We start from the raw sequence: 15,445 nt of genomic DNA on the forward strand, positions 1-15,445 counted from the left end.
TTGAAAATAATCTTATATCCTTGGAATAAGCCTCACTTGGTCATGGTTTATAATTCCTTTTATATTTGCTGAATTCTGTTTGCTAATATTTTAAGGATTCTTTTTTCTGTTTAGAGAACTTCCTGTAGCCGTTTCACCCTTTGGGGGTACATCTACTGGTACATAGTCTCTTAGTTTACTTTTGTCTCAAATGTCTTGATTTCCTCTTCCTTTTTGAAGCATTCTTTTTTTTGGATATAAGGTTCTGAGTTGACAGTTCTTTTCTTTCAGTCCTTGAAAGGTGTTGTGTCTTTCCTTCTGGCCTCCCTGATTTTTCATGAAATATTTGCTGCCATTTAAATGATGTTTCCCCTGTAGGTAAGGTGTTATTTCTCTCTCACTGCTTTCAAGATATATATGTTTTTCTTTAGTTTTCAGAAGTTTGACTGTTCCATATCTTGCTGAGGATTTCTTTGAGTTTATCGTGTTTGAGGTTTGCTCAGAATCTTGAGTCTGTAAATACATCTTTTGCCAAATTTGGGAATCTTCAGCCATTATTTCAAGTACTTTTTCAGCTCAGCTCTCTCCGATGACGTGAATGTTAAATCTTTAGTTATAGACCCACAGGTGCCTGAGGCTCTGTTCATTTTTCTTTTTCAGTTTATTTTTCTCTTTGACATTCAGATTGGGTAGTTTCTATTGGTCTGTCTTCTGGTTCACCGTTTTTTTCTGTCCCCACCATTCTGGTGAGCCCATCTCTTGGTTTTTGTATTTTGGTAATTGTATTTTTCAGTTCTGAAATTTCCTTTTAGCTCTTCTTTATACCTTTGCCGAGACTTTTTTTTTTTTTTTTTTTTTTTGCGTTACGCGGGCCTCTCACTGTTGTGGCCTCTCCTGTTGCGGAGCACAGGCTCCGGACGCGCAGGCTCAGTGGCCATGGCTCACGGGCCCAGCCGCTCCGTGGCATGTGGGATCTTCCCGGACCGGGGCACGAATCCGTGTCCCCTGCATCAGCAGGCGGACTCTCAACCACTGCACCACCAGGGAAGCCCCGAGACTTTTTTTTTTTTTTTAACCAAGACACAGCAGTGGTGGGGATGAAAGTCCCAGCTACCTACTCAGCCTCCTTTGATAGCGTCCTGATGGGGATGTTGGGATGCTTTGTTACATCTTGGTGAGAGAAGATGTCTAGTCTACCCTTGGTCTTTGCTGGCATGGGTAGGGGTGTGGCCACAGGTTTTTTTCTGTGGTATTTGGCTGGAGTAGGGTGATTGTTGTCTACTTTTTTTTTTTTTTTGTCTTTCTAGGCTGACCCTTTCCTACTCCTTTGGTTATTAGAAAGAGCAGGCTTTTCTTGGGGCTTTTTTGTTTGTTTGTTTACACTTCTTGGTGTTTCTGGATTTACCAATTCTTCAGCACCAAGTTTGGATTATATGAGGCAAAAAGAAAACCCAGGAAATTGAACACCATGTCTTTCCTTGAATCCTGAGGTCCCTAGCTGGTATGCCTCCTCCTTTCTGCCTTTCAGAGTCTTGTATTATTTTTACTTACAATGTGCAGAGTTTTTACTTGTCCTTAGTGGAAAAATAGGGAAAAGTACATTAACTTCCCAGAAGTGTAAGCTTCTTCTTTTTAAAAAATCCTTTTATTATCATTTTAATAGAGTCTTGGTGGAAGAGGAACTAAACCTAAGTATTCAGTCCACACCTTTATTACTTCTTAATATTTTATTTCATTTGTATGAATTAGGCAGATTGAATATGTTATTTGCTCAGTGCTTGTATTGTTCATGGCACACAATCACGTGGAAGAGCCTTTGGAAATAATTGAGAGCATGAAGCTTTGCTTGGCTAAGCTTTCTCAAAAAGCTCCAAGCCATAATCAGTTCCTTCTGTGTTGTTCCCAGAAAGATTAGTTTGCTTCTTGGTGAATTTCTTTAGGGTAGTTGATGTAGAAGATGATACTTTAATACTGTAAGCTAATTTTTAAGTTTAAATGACCTTTTATTTTATGCCAGGAGGCTACATACTGTAAATCTTTAAATTTAACTTGATTTGTTAAAAATTAATTTAAATATGTTCTCAGGAAAGATATCTTTATATTAGATTATATCAAAGCATTAAAAATTTAAAGAATCACTGAAAGTCTTAAGTTTGTTAATTCAGTTGTGATAGTGTTAGGAATGTTCTAGTGCTTACCCAGATTGCATAGCAGTTAAGGATATGGCTCTGGAGCCAGCTTCAGTGCTTAATGATGACCTTGGGCTGGGTTTCTTCATCCATAAAGTGTGGATGATCACAGTTACACTACTTCATAAAGTGATTGTGATGATGTGAGTTGTTTTTAACTTATTAAAACTAAAAATATTTTTCTATGTTATCATAAAACTTTAAAAATGTCAATTCTATTAGTAACAGCATCTAATACAACTTGAGATTAGACTTAAGAGTTAGGAAACCTGAGTTCCACCCCCAGCTTTCCTGAATAGCTGCTTGACTTTTGCCAAGCAGCCTTGCTTCATCCCTTTCTGCCTTATTTTACTCATTTATAAAAGTACAGTTGAGTTTGAACTGGTTGATCTCTAAGATTCCTTCTCTTTCTTCCATTCATTTTTTGTCTCACTGAATCATAATTGAGCTAGTTATAACACAGTTCATGAGGAGAACACATTTTACAACCAGGAGAAGAAAAAGGATTCGGGTGGGGAGGGCAGGATAATTTTACAGAAACTTTTAAGTGCTGATATATTGAGAATAATTAAGTTTGTTTCACGCAATTCTAATCGAGGGCAAAACTAATGCCTGTGGATGGAAGGGTGGCGCTCTTGGAAAATCATCACTGGATGCTAAAACGTGTGGGTGAATGTTCGATGAGGAACAGGATAAGGTGGCTCATCGAAATGGGCCACCTTAAGTGCTGGATGCTTCCTAACACTGAAAGGACAAAAATCAAGGTCAGACTGACAAATGATAGAGTCAGGTCGAGGTTATTTAATTCTCAGCCAGGGATGGTGCTGGATGACCTCTCTAACTTTCTGGCCTCCCATGGGTAGAAATCATGACATGATGAAGTTGTTAAAATAATCAAGAAAAAACATATTGTAATGTGGCACAGAGGTCACTAACTTTAACTGAATTATAATAATGACAGTTCATATAATAAATTCCTTTTTATTTGCAGTTTGTTTTTGGTTGAAGTGCAGACTGAGTACATTTTGTTCTCAGTTTTGAAAATGTTGCTTCTCTTAACTCTTACGTGGTTTTTGATGATTCATGTGGGGAAAGGAGCACTATTACTTTCTTCTTTTTGAATGACCTTTGATTTTTTTTAATGTCTTTGTTGGAGTATAATTGCTTTACAATGTTGTGTTAGTTTCTGCTGTATAACACAGTGAATCAGCTATACATATACATGTATCCCCACATCTCTTCCTCCTGTGTCTGCCTCCCACCCTCCCTATCCCACCCCTCTAGGTGGTCACAAAGCACAGAGCTGATCTCCCTGTGCTATGCAGCTGTTTCCCACTAGCTATCTGTTTTACATTTGGTAGTGTATATATGTCCATGCCACTCTCTCACTTCGTCCCAGCTTACCCTTCCCCCTCCCCGTGTCCTCAAGTCCATTCTCTACGTCTGCATCTTTATTCCTGTCCTGCCCCTAGGATCTTCAGAACCATTTTTATTTTTAGATTCCATATATATGTGTTAGCATACGGTATTTGAATGCTTGCCACTTTTCTTTTAAGCTAAGCTGGGAACTGTGTTTGGGTTCTTAGGTCCTTGAGATATGCAGCTAAATTTGTCATCAACTATGTGGGTGCATTGCCAACTTCTCTGGAGATGTTTACCAGTCTGGGCAATTTTGATAGTATTATCTTCTTACAGTTTCTGCTGTGAGGCAGTCTTTGAAGAAATATATGATATGTGGCAGAGCAAGCCGTTGGGGAGAAAAAGGTATTCTTATTACTTTTATTAAATTATAATGTTCTTGTTCCCAGCTCCTGCGGTAGAATTTTGGTCCAAAGGAACAACTATCTCATCCTGCCTTAGCATCTGGTTGAGGAGGGTGTGTGTGTGTGTGTGTGTGTGTGTGTGTGTGTGTGTGTGTGTGTGTGTGTGTGTGTGTGTATTTCCTAAAATACCTCAGGTCTCCTTTACGCACTCTGTGTCCTGGTCTGCAGCGCTGCTGACATTTGTGTGTGGGTAGTTTGTCGTGGGAGCTGTCTGGTGCAGTTTAGAATGTTTAGCAGCTTTCTTGGCCTCTTCACACTAGATGCCAGTAGCCTCCCGACAGTTCTGGCAACAAGAAATACCTCTAAGACATTGCCAAAAGTCCCCTGGGGGGCAAAATCACCCTGGTTGAAAACCACTGACTTACGAATGCCTCTCAGCCAGCCCCCTGCCACAGTTGTGGCCATCCTACTCCCATCTGGTTTCTCCATGTTGCCAGCCTTGGTCACAGCCTCTTCCTCCTAATTGTGCTCTGCTCAGGTAATTAGGTGGAAAGTTGCCAAGTGGAAGGTGGAATCAGTGGGGACTAGGGCTGGCGTCAGGTGTGGCCCTGGGTAGTGGCTGAGCACTGCAACATGCAGATGGGTGTGTTTTTTGGTGGCAGCTAATGATTAGACTTAAAAACAAATGTTCTTTGACATGAAACTGAGCTGACAATGACACCGGTGGTCCTAGCGTACAACACTAATCAGGTATGTGATGTCTTCATGTTGTCTGAAGCCTGCCTTGGGAGTCTGGAGTTTCAAAAGAAAGCTCTTTTCTCCTCAATGTTTTTATTTGAAAGAAGCAAAGAAAAGAGAAACTGCATCTTGGTGAACTTCCTTATTCAATTTAGATTTCATTTTTGAGGTGACTTTAGTAGCTAGAGTCAATAATTTTTTTACGTGTACGAAATGAGGTGGAGGAATTTGTAAATATGAAGCATCAAGTGTTTAATGAGTGCATCTGGGGATGGTGCCACGACCTCAAGAAATGCTCAGAGTGCTGAGGGAGTGAGACAAGGTAATTGCAAGTGATACCACCATGTAAGGAATGGTGGCTCTGTCTTGGGTGGGGGCAGGTGGTGAGGGGTGGGCAAGGAGAGATCTCATAGATAAACTCGAGACTGGAACAGGTGTTCACAGTCCTTGTTTTATTCATTTTCAAACAATCAATTTTCATTATTAGTGCTTTTTTCTAGGCTTTACTGATTGTTTTTTATCTAATCAAGGTCATCCTGAATGCCCATTTTTATAAGTTTTATTCTCTTAACATTCATTGCATGACATTTTCCATTTTTAGCAACTCTTAAGGACTGCATGTTATGGTTATATCCCAATTTATTTAACCATTTCCCTGTTGCTTAACATATAGCTTATTTTAAAGAACTTTGCTACTGTAAATATCCTTTGATGAGTAACTTTGGGCATACGTTTGAATCCACAGTTCAGATGATTTCTTTTTTTTTTTTTTTTCCTTGCGGTACACGGGCCTCTCACTGTTGTGGCCTCTCCCGTTGCGGAGCACAGGCTCCGGATGTGCAGGCTCAGCGGCCATGGCTCACGGGCCCAGCTGCTCCGCGGCACGTGGGATCTTCCCGGACCGGAGCACGAACCCGTGTCCCCTGCATCGGCAGGCGGACTCCCAACCACTGCGCCACCAGGGAAGCCCCAGATGATTTCTTTAGGACAGTGTCATGAACCTGGGTGAAGTGGTATGGATATTTTTAAAGCTCTTGGCTTATATTGGTGAACTGCATTGCTGAAAGTTCCTAATTAACATTCCCACTAGCAGGGTGTTGAGTGGCCATTTTAGGGCATTCTTGCCAATGTTGAGTGTTTTAAAAAAGAAAATAACTGACTTAACAGGTGGAAGACATCTCATTGTTATCTTCCTTTGCCTGTTTAAATTATTAATGAAGTTTATTTTTTGTTTTTACTGTTTTTCTTTTTCCTTTAAAAGTACACTAGCCTCTTTTGCGAATTGGCTGTACATGTTGTTTTCCCATTAATCTTTTGGGGTGTTACTCCTTTTCTTCTGATTCCTTTATAAAATTTATTTATATGTTGAAGGAAGTGACCTTTTCTGTCGTGTTTGGCGAAACACTGTTCCAATTTTATGATTACGTCTTTTGCTTTATGTGTGACTTTTAATTTTGATATGATTTCAAATTTAGAGGAGTGTAAGAGTACAAAGAGTTACCATATATCCTTTACTAAGATTCACCAATTGTTATAAATTTACCCCATTAGCTTTATCACTCTCTCTCTATGCATATATAAATGCATTTTTTTCTGATTCATTTGAGTCTACGTTGTGTATACCCTAAGACCTGGGGCATTCTGCTATATGAGCATAGTAAAATTTAATAATACAGTACTGTTGTCTAACTCACAGTTCATATTGCATTTTCAACAGTTGTCCCTATAATGTCCTTTATTGCTCTTGTGTTTTCTCTGTCCAGTGTCCAATCCAGAATCATGCTGAATTTGGTTGTCATGTTTATTTAGTCTCTTTTGATTTGGAATAGTTCCTCAACCTGTCTTTGTCATTCTTGATATTAACATTTTTGAAGACTGTAGACCAGTTTTTTGGGGTTTTTTTCCTAGAATGTCCCTCAATTTGCATTTGTCTGAAGTTTCCGCATGGTTAGAGTCAGGTTATACATTGTAGATGGAATAACACAAAAGTGATTTTTATTGTTCTCAGTGCAAGACAGTTTAGAGCCACCTGACGTTAGTTTGTTCCAGTATTGGTGATAACTTTGGACCCTTGGAGAAGTTGATATTTGCCAGATTTCTCTACTGCCAAGGTACAGATTTTCCCTTTGAAGTTAATAACTATTAACACTATATAAATATCCTGTTCCTCATCGAATATTCACCCACACGTTTTAGCATCCAGGGATGATTTTCCAACTCCATACTTCCTTCTGTATTTATTAGTTGGTGTTCTGCTGTAAAGAAGAGCTCCACACCCGTTTATTTATTTAATTATTTATTTGAATTATTCATAGATCTGTTCTTATTTAGTGGCCTATGATTCATTACTCTAATTATTTTGATAATTGTCCCAGACTTAGTCAGTGTGAATCCTTTCAAGCTGGCTTCTGTCTCCTTTTTATATGTCACCATAATTCTTTGAACATTTTTTTGCTTTCTGGTGCAACAAGGTGCTCTGGGCTCATTTTATGTGCCTCAGCCCTCAAATCAGCTTTTCTCCAGGGAGCCTTGTTCCTGTTAGTGGGGAACAAGATCTGGGTGCATGTTGGGTACAACTAGCGTGTCATTACTTCTACTCCCTTTCTGTGGACAGAGCTAAGATATGTTTGTGTGTGTATGTAAGACACATATGCACATGTACAGATATATCTGCATTTTTTACTTATATATTTTAAAAACTGTGATTTTGTATTGATACTACTAATGTTAATTCAACACCACGGGGAGACATTCTGGTGTCCCTCCTTATGTTGAATTTTGTCATGTGCTTTTGCATCTTGCTTACACACAGGGTGTAAAGGTATTCTCCTATGTTTATTTCTAGGAGTTTTATAGTTTTGGCTTTTAGGTTAAAATTAAGAGGTACAAACTTTCAATTGCGAAATAAATGACTCACAGGTATGAAATATACAGTGTGGGGAATATAATCAATAATTATATAATATCTTTGTGTGGTGACAGATGACAGCTACACTTATCATGGTGATCATTTTGAAATGTATAGAAATATTGAATCACTATGTTGGGTACCAGGAACCAACATAGGGTTGTAGGTCAATTATACTTCAAAAACAAGCTCATAGAAAAACTCATAGAAAACAAACTCATAGAAAAAGAGATGAGATTTGTTGCTATTGGAGGCGGGGGCGGGGGGAAATTGGATGAAGATAGTCAAAAGGTACAAACACTCATGTATAAGATAAATAAGTACTAGGGATGTGATGTACAACATGATAAATACAATTAACACTCCTCTGTGTTATATATGAAAGTTGTTAAGAGAGTAAATCCTAAGAGTTCTCATCACACGGGAAAAATATATTTTTCTATTTCTTTAATGTTGTTATCTGTGTGAGATGGTGGATGTTCACTAAACTTATTGTGGTCATCATTTTATGATGTATGTAAGTCAAATCATTATGTTGTACACCTTAAACTTACACAGTGCTGTATGTCAATTATATCTCAATAAGACTGGAAGGAAAAAATAGATGTGTGTACTGAACTAAACTTTTGAAGCTTACTGTCTCATGAAAATTTGCTGCTTTGAAACTGGCTTGGAAAAATAACATATTAAAAATAAAAGTCAGAGCATGGAACTTTTTCTGTTTTGAAGTCAGAAGACTGTTCTTCAAAATAAATGCATCAGAAAATTTAAAAAAAGATCTATGATCCATCTCAAATTATTTTTTGTTCATGATGTCAGATTAGGGGTTAAAGTTTATCTTTTCTTCTACATGGATATCCAGTTGCTCTAGCACTATTTGTTGAAAAGGATTTCCATTCCTCATTGAATTGCTTTGGTGCCTCTTTTGAAAGTCGGTTGACCATGTAAGTGTGAGTCTATTCCTGGACTCTCTGTTGTGATATGTTTGTCTGTCCTTAGGCCAGGACCATACTTTGATGATTACTGTGGCTTTATAATAAGTCTTGAAGTGTAAGTCCTTCAACTTATTTTTTTTGAAAATTGTTTTGGCTGTTTTAGATCCTTCGCATTTTCCTACACATTTTAGAATCAAATGGCCAATTTCTGCAAAAACATCTGGTAGGAATATGAATAGAATTCTCATTTGGGCAGAATCAACATCTTTATAGTAGAGAATTTTCCAAATTACAAACAAGGTGTATGTCTCTGTGCAGTTAGATATTTAATTTCTCTCAGCAGTGTTTTGTAGGTTTCAGTATATGAGATATGCGTGTCTTTCATTAAGATTATTCATAATTAATCTTCTCTTTGACATTAAGATAAATTTTTAAAATTTCACTTTCATTTTGTTGCTATTATGTAGAAATACATTTGGATTTTGTGAAATGACCTTGCATCCTGCAGCCTTGCTAAATTGACTTAGATTAATCTGGCTAGACTAATTTAGATTTCCTAGAAATTTCTATGTTAGTAATTATGTACTCTGTGAAAAGAAACAGTTTTATACCTTCCTTTCCAATTTTTAGGCCTTATGTTTCTTTTCCTTGCAATATTACACTGGCTAGGACCTTCTGTCCAGTTGTTGAATACGAGTGGTAAGAGTGGGCATTCTTGTCTTGCTGCCAATCAAGTGGGGAGGGCCTCAAGATTTCACTATTAAGTATGTTATTTGCTGTAGATTTGTATGATTGAGGAAATTTCTCTGTTTCTAGTGTGCTGAGGGTTTTTATTTTTTAGGCTCAGAATGGATGTTGATTTTTGGCAAGTGCTTTTGTTGCATCTGTTATTATGTTATATGACACTGACTTTGAGATGTTAATCCAACTTTATATTCCTGGGATAAACCCCACTTGGTCATGATATATTACTCTTTTTTAAGTTGCCAGTTTTTCTGTTAGTTCGCCAAGGATGTTTTCATCTGGGTTCATGAACTATGTTCATGATTTGTAGTTTTTTGTAATTTTTTTGATTTTGTTTATAGGTTTATGCAGAGCATCTAAAATGAGCTGGGAATTGTTCTCTTCCTTATTGTTTGATAGAATTCACCAGTGAAACCATCTGAGCTTTGAGTTTTCTTTTCCCAGAAGGGTATACTAACCAGTTCAATTTGTTTAATAGATATATGGCTATTCAGGTTTTTAAAATTTCAACTTGTGTCAGTTGTGGAAAGTTGTGTTTCTCTTTTTCCATTCTCTTTACTTTAGACCTGTGTCTTTATATTCAAAGTGTATCTCTTGTAGGGTATGGTTGGGTCTTGGTTTTTGTGTTTTTTGTTTTTCTTTCTCCCCATTCTGACAAGCTCTACTTTTTAATTGGAATATTTAGTCCTTTTATATGTAATATATTGAATACTTACTGATACACAGTTGATTCTCATTATTCATGGATTATATATCTGCAAATTTGCCTACTCACTAAAACTTAATTCTGATCCTAATGTCAGTGCTCACAATGCTCTTAAGGTCATTCATGGACATGCACAGAACAGTGAGATTTTGAGTCATCTAGTATGCAGGCTCCCAACTGAGGTTGAAAAGTCAAACTCTGCCTTCTCGTTTCATTTCTCATACTGTAAACATGTGTCCTTTTTGTGATCTATTCAGTGCCATGTTTTTCACATTTTTGTGCTTTTTTGTGTATTATATCACTGTTTAAAACTACCCCTAAGCATAGTGCTGAGGTGCTGTCTAGTGCTCCTAAGTAAAGAAGGCTGTAATGTGCCTTACATAGAAAATAGGCATGTTATTAGATAAACCTCCTTCAGGCAGGAGTTAAAGTGCTGTTGGTCATGAGTTCAGTGTTAATGGATGGACAAAATATATTTGCTAAATAAGGTGTCTTTAAACAGAAACTAACATAAAACAACGGTATGTATTGATGGTTGACTAAAGTGTTGTGACCAGAGGCTCCCAGGAACCTAACCTTTTATTTCCCCTAGGAGCAATGGTTCTGTATTCACTAATTCCATGCTCGTGGCAACTTTATAGAACCTAACTGTGCACATTGAGAACTGGCTGTAGTTAGGTTTAGATCTTTCTTTTTTTCTTTATGTTACTCTTTTATTCCATTACTCTATTGACTTTTATCGTGTTCCATTTAATAACTTTTTTTTAGTGGTTGCATTTGCAATTGCAGCATGCATCCTTAACTTATTTCCAGTCTTTCCTACTCTTAGAGTTAATATTTTACCGATTCTTTTAAAAAAGAAGCACATTGCAACAATATAATTCCATTCCCATCACGTTCATTGTGCTATTGTTTTCATATATTTTACATAACCCTTCATTGTACCCTAATGTTACACTTCCTGCATTAAACAGCCGGCAATTGTACCCTAATGTTACACTTCCTGCATTAAACAGCTGGCACCTTCTAAAGAAATTGAGGAGAAAATGATAGTTCTTCTTTTACCCGCATATTTTCCATCTCTGGTACCCTTCATTTCTTTTTGTAGATTCTAGTTTTTATCAGGTGTCATTTGCTGGGAATGAATTTCCTTAGTTTTTGTTTATCTGGACATCTTTATTTTGCTTAATTTTTGGAGAATATTTTTGCTGCATATGGAATTCTTTCAGCATTATAGATGTCATTTCATTGCTTTTTGGCTTCTTTTTTCTGACAGAAAGTGGTCATTCATATTGTTGTTACTGTTATTGTTGTCATTGTTATTATTTCTAGGTGCTTTCAAGATTTCTCTCTTCAATTTTGGTTTTCAGCAGTTTATGATGCTCAGGTGCAGTTCTGTTTATATTGATCCTACTTACGGTTCACTGAGTTTCTTGGATTTATAAGTCAGTGTTTTTCATCAGATTTGGGAGGTTTTTGGCTATTGTACCTTCAAATACTTTTTCTGCTCCAATTTCACTCTCTTCCCCATCTATATCTCCAATTATATTTATGTTACACTGCTTGGTATTATCTCACAGGTTTGTGAGATTGTGTTCATTCTTCTACAATCTTTTTTTTCCTCTGTTTTTCAGCCTGGATAATTTATATTGGTCTGTTTTCCAGTTCTCTAACTCTTTCATCATCTCCAATCTACTATTAAGATCATCCATTAAGTTTTCATTCTTTTCAGTTCTAGGATTTCTGTTTAGTTCTGTTTCATAATTTTCATTCCTCAGTTGAGATTTCCATTCATTAAGACCATGTTTTCTCAACTTTGTCTCACAGTGGGTAACAGATGAAATGGGCCTATTTATTATTATTAGAGCTATTCCTGTTTTCTTTTGATTAATACTTAATATTTTTAATCCTTTCATTTTCAACTTTTTGTGTTATTATTCATTGCATATGTCTTAAGCAGTATATAACTGGAGCTGTTTATATTTTATAAAATAATCTTATAATCTGTCTTTTACTTGGCAATTTTAATTAATTTATGTATATTATGATTATTGATGTATTTGCAGTGATGCCTGTTCATTTTCTTTGTATTTTCTGTTTGTACTTTTCTGTGCCCCTTTTTTCTCTTTTCTTGTTTGTTCTCCTTTAAAGAAAATAAGGTTTTTGCAGTTATTTTTTTCTTATGATGCATTTCCTCTGTATTAATTTGGGAGTTTTTTCATGGTTTATTCTTGAAATACTACCATAGACTTCTTTTTTAATTATTATTTTTTTAATTTTAGTGAGTTTTTTTTTATACAGCAGGTTCTTATTAGTTATCTATTTTATACATATTAGTGTATAGATGTCAATCCCAATCTCCCAATTCATCCCACCCCCCCACCCCACTCCCCACCCCCCACTTCCCCCCTTGGTGTCCATACATTTGTTCTCTACATCTGTGTCTCTGTTTCTGCCTTGCAAACTGGTTCATCTGTACCATTTTTCTGGATTCCACATATATGAATTAATATACGATATTTGTTTTTCTCTTTCTGACTTTCTTCACTCTGTATGACAGTCTCTAGGTCCATCTACGTCTCTACAAATGATCCAATTTTGTTCCTTTTTATGGCTGAGTAATATTCCGTTGTATATATGTACCACATCTTCTTTATCCATTCGTCTGTCGATGGACATTTAGGTTGCTTCTATGACCTGGCTATTGTAAATAGTGCTACAGTGAATATTGGGGTGCATGTGTCTTTTTGAATTATGGTTTTCTCTGGGTATATGCCCAGTAATGGGATTGCTGGGTCATATACCATAGACTTTTAAGTTAACAAAACTGAAAGTTATCAATATCTTAATTGCCCTCCAAGAAATACAAATACTTAAAAATATTTTAACTCTAGTGACCACTCCTCCCTCACTTAAACATTTTGGTTTTTCAGATTTCAATTTTTTTCTTGTTTAAACCCACGAATTGCAAGCTAATATTATTTTTAGCATGAAAATTGTTTGTTTACATTTATTTACTTCCATGTTTACCAGTACTTGTATATCATTTCTTCTGTCATCTCGGATCTCATTTTTGAGATTTTTTTACTTTTCTGTGACATAATTTTTCAGAGTGTCTTTATTGAAAGAATGCTGGCAATAAACTCTCTCTGCGACTTTTTATTCTTTATTTCATCTTCATTCTTAAAGTATAGTTTTGCTGGACATACAATACTAGATGACAGCTACATTTTCTCTGTATTTTGAAGATAATATTCTACTGTCTTCTGGCTTTTGTTGTTACTGGTGAGAATTCTCTAGTCAAATCTAATTGTAATCTGTTCTTTTTCTCTTTGGCTGTTTTGAAATCTTTTCTTTGGCTTTATTTTGCAGTTTACTACAATGCGTCTAGGTGTTCAGTTCTTTTTGTTTATACTAGTTGGTATACATTGTGTTTCTTGAATCTTGATCCAAATTTTTTGTCCATTTTTGAAAATTCTCAGCTCTTATCTCTTCAAATATTGTTTCTGTTATTGGTTATTTCTGCTGATTGTCACTCTTAGAGATATGTTTCTTCGTGTATATGGTAAATTTTGATCTGAGCTTTGTTTTTTTTTTTTCAGACTTAATCTGTGAGAGTCCACAGGACCTCAGTTGAAGATGGTTTCCTCATGAGGCCATTTGAATATGAATTCTGCCAGGAAATAGGGTGCACTTTTGTCCTGGATAACATTATCCACTTTTCAGAGTACCAGTACTTAAGTACTCATTACAGGCACATTTTATTCACCTGGCCTTGTGAGGGGAAAGGGGTTCTAGTAATTTCTTGATTGGCTTATCTGTTATCCTCCTGGTTCTAACTTTACCTTCACTCCTCAGTCCTTCTGGAGCTATCCAATGTTGTCAATTCCTCAGCCTTTTGCAGGAGTTCTACAGTGTCATTATCACCCATGCCACTCTCAGTTTTGTGACTAACAGCTGGCTTCCTGTGCTTCCAAATCCTTGAACTTTCATTGTGCTACAGAGTCTTTTTGAGAAGTGTCTTTAACTCTATTTACAACTCCCTTGTTTTATGCAGTGTAGTGTGAATGACAGATACCATGTTCTCCAAGCCACATTGTGTTCTCATGCTCTATGGCTTTCTTTGGATTAAACTCAGGCTGTTGCTTTAGAATGAATCGTGCCCTTCCCCCTGTCCCCCCACCTTTTTGAGAGTTCCCAGACTTTTTTGTAAACTGGCCTTTAGCAGGACTGACCCTGCCCGTAACCCCAGTCATGTGCAAAATCTCTCTTATCTTTCTTTCCTGGAGTGGTCCCAGTGCAGGCTCAGCTGGGGTCATGCTTAGGAAGAATAATGTTGTATGTGAGTGATTTTCAAAGTAGTGATTTACTCAGGGTTCATCTTTCTAAAATAAAACCACCAAAGTTAATTGAAACTATAGTAACAGGCAGAAAAGTATCAGTGATACTTTCTCTTATTTGTTAAACACGTATAATATGGTTATTCTTACTAGATTTATTGCTAAATCATTATTATTATTATTATTTTGTAGGCCTGAATTGGCATATTTAACTAAAAGTCTGTGGAATGAGGCTTGGCACCGTGCTTTCCTAACTACCTGATCTAAGGCATCTGTTAGATTGGCACTGTGTACTTACCAGCGGTCTTGCCATCATTATTATGGGGCGGCCAGAGGAGTGGTAAGCCCCTAATGACTGCAGCCACAAAAGGACTACTGCTTCCGTAGTTGGTGCTGCCTCATTTGACCTCCTTTAGCTGTGGGCCTGCCTCTTCTGGCCCCTCACTCCCATTCAGAGTGACTGTGAAGCCACATTCCAGCCCTGTCCTCTGCACAGAGGCTCATATGGATCTTCTGTTCATAGTCATACTTCTGACCTCTCTCATTTCCTTTAAGGACTTTTTTTTTTTAATCTGCTGTTATTGTGCTGGTGATCCATAAAGTTTATTGTGAAAAGAATTGTACGTTAAAAGCTGTTGTGGTAGCTAGAGACACATATAGGGTAAAATAGGCAATGGGTAGGAAGTGTTAAGAATAAGCATCTTTTATTTGCTATTGACTTATTTTTTTCTTCCAGTTTTATTGAGATATGATTGACATACAGCACTGTATAAGTTTAAGGTGTACAGCAAAATGATTGACCTACATACATCGTGAAATGATTACTACAGTAAGTTTGGTGAATTTACTGCATTTTTTGTTTAATGGATATAGAGTTTCAGTTTTGCAAATTGAAAACGCTCTGGAGATCTTTTCCCAACAATGTGAATATATTTACCACTACTGAACTGTACATCTAAAAATGGCTAATTTGATAAATTTTGTTACGTGTTTTTTACTACAATAAAAAAAGTGAGCATCTTTTGTGGGATATACATTTAAAAGGTTAAGGGCAGGGTTTTGGATTTTTTTACCTTATTTATTTGTACTTGGTTCTATTTTCTCATCCTTTACCACAACTTGAATTAACAGATTAGAGTTATT

At 36.7% G+C, this 15,445-nt stretch overlaps 1 protein-coding gene across 14 annotated transcripts in view; it reads left to right on the plus strand.

Annotated features, from left to right (window-relative positions):
* Positions 1-15,445, plus strand: part of MARCHF8 (membrane associated ring-CH-type finger 8) — a 111,612-nt gene that overhangs the window by 10,563 nt on the left and 85,604 nt on the right. For 3 of the 14 annotated variants that reach the window (XM_033412139.2, XM_033412136.2, XM_033412137.2), the window contains one exon: positions 3,864-3,932. The exons of 8 other annotated variants lie outside the window; for them this stretch is intronic. The gene's annotated coding sequence lies outside the window, so the exon portion shown is untranslated. Of the gene's footprint in view, positions 1-3,863; positions 3,933-4,045; positions 4,682-5,148; positions 5,683-15,038; positions 15,132-15,445 lie in introns of those variants that run through there. 3 more of the 14 variants (XM_033412141.2, XM_033412145.2, XM_033412146.2) reach the window with 3 other exon arrangements.

Source organism: Orcinus orca, chromosome 14 (genome assembly GCF_937001465.1).
Source record: "Orcinus orca chromosome 14, mOrcOrc1.1, whole genome shotgun sequence".
In the NCBI taxonomy this organism is placed as follows: Eukaryota; Metazoa; Chordata; class Mammalia; order Artiodactyla; family Delphinidae; genus Orcinus; species Orcinus orca.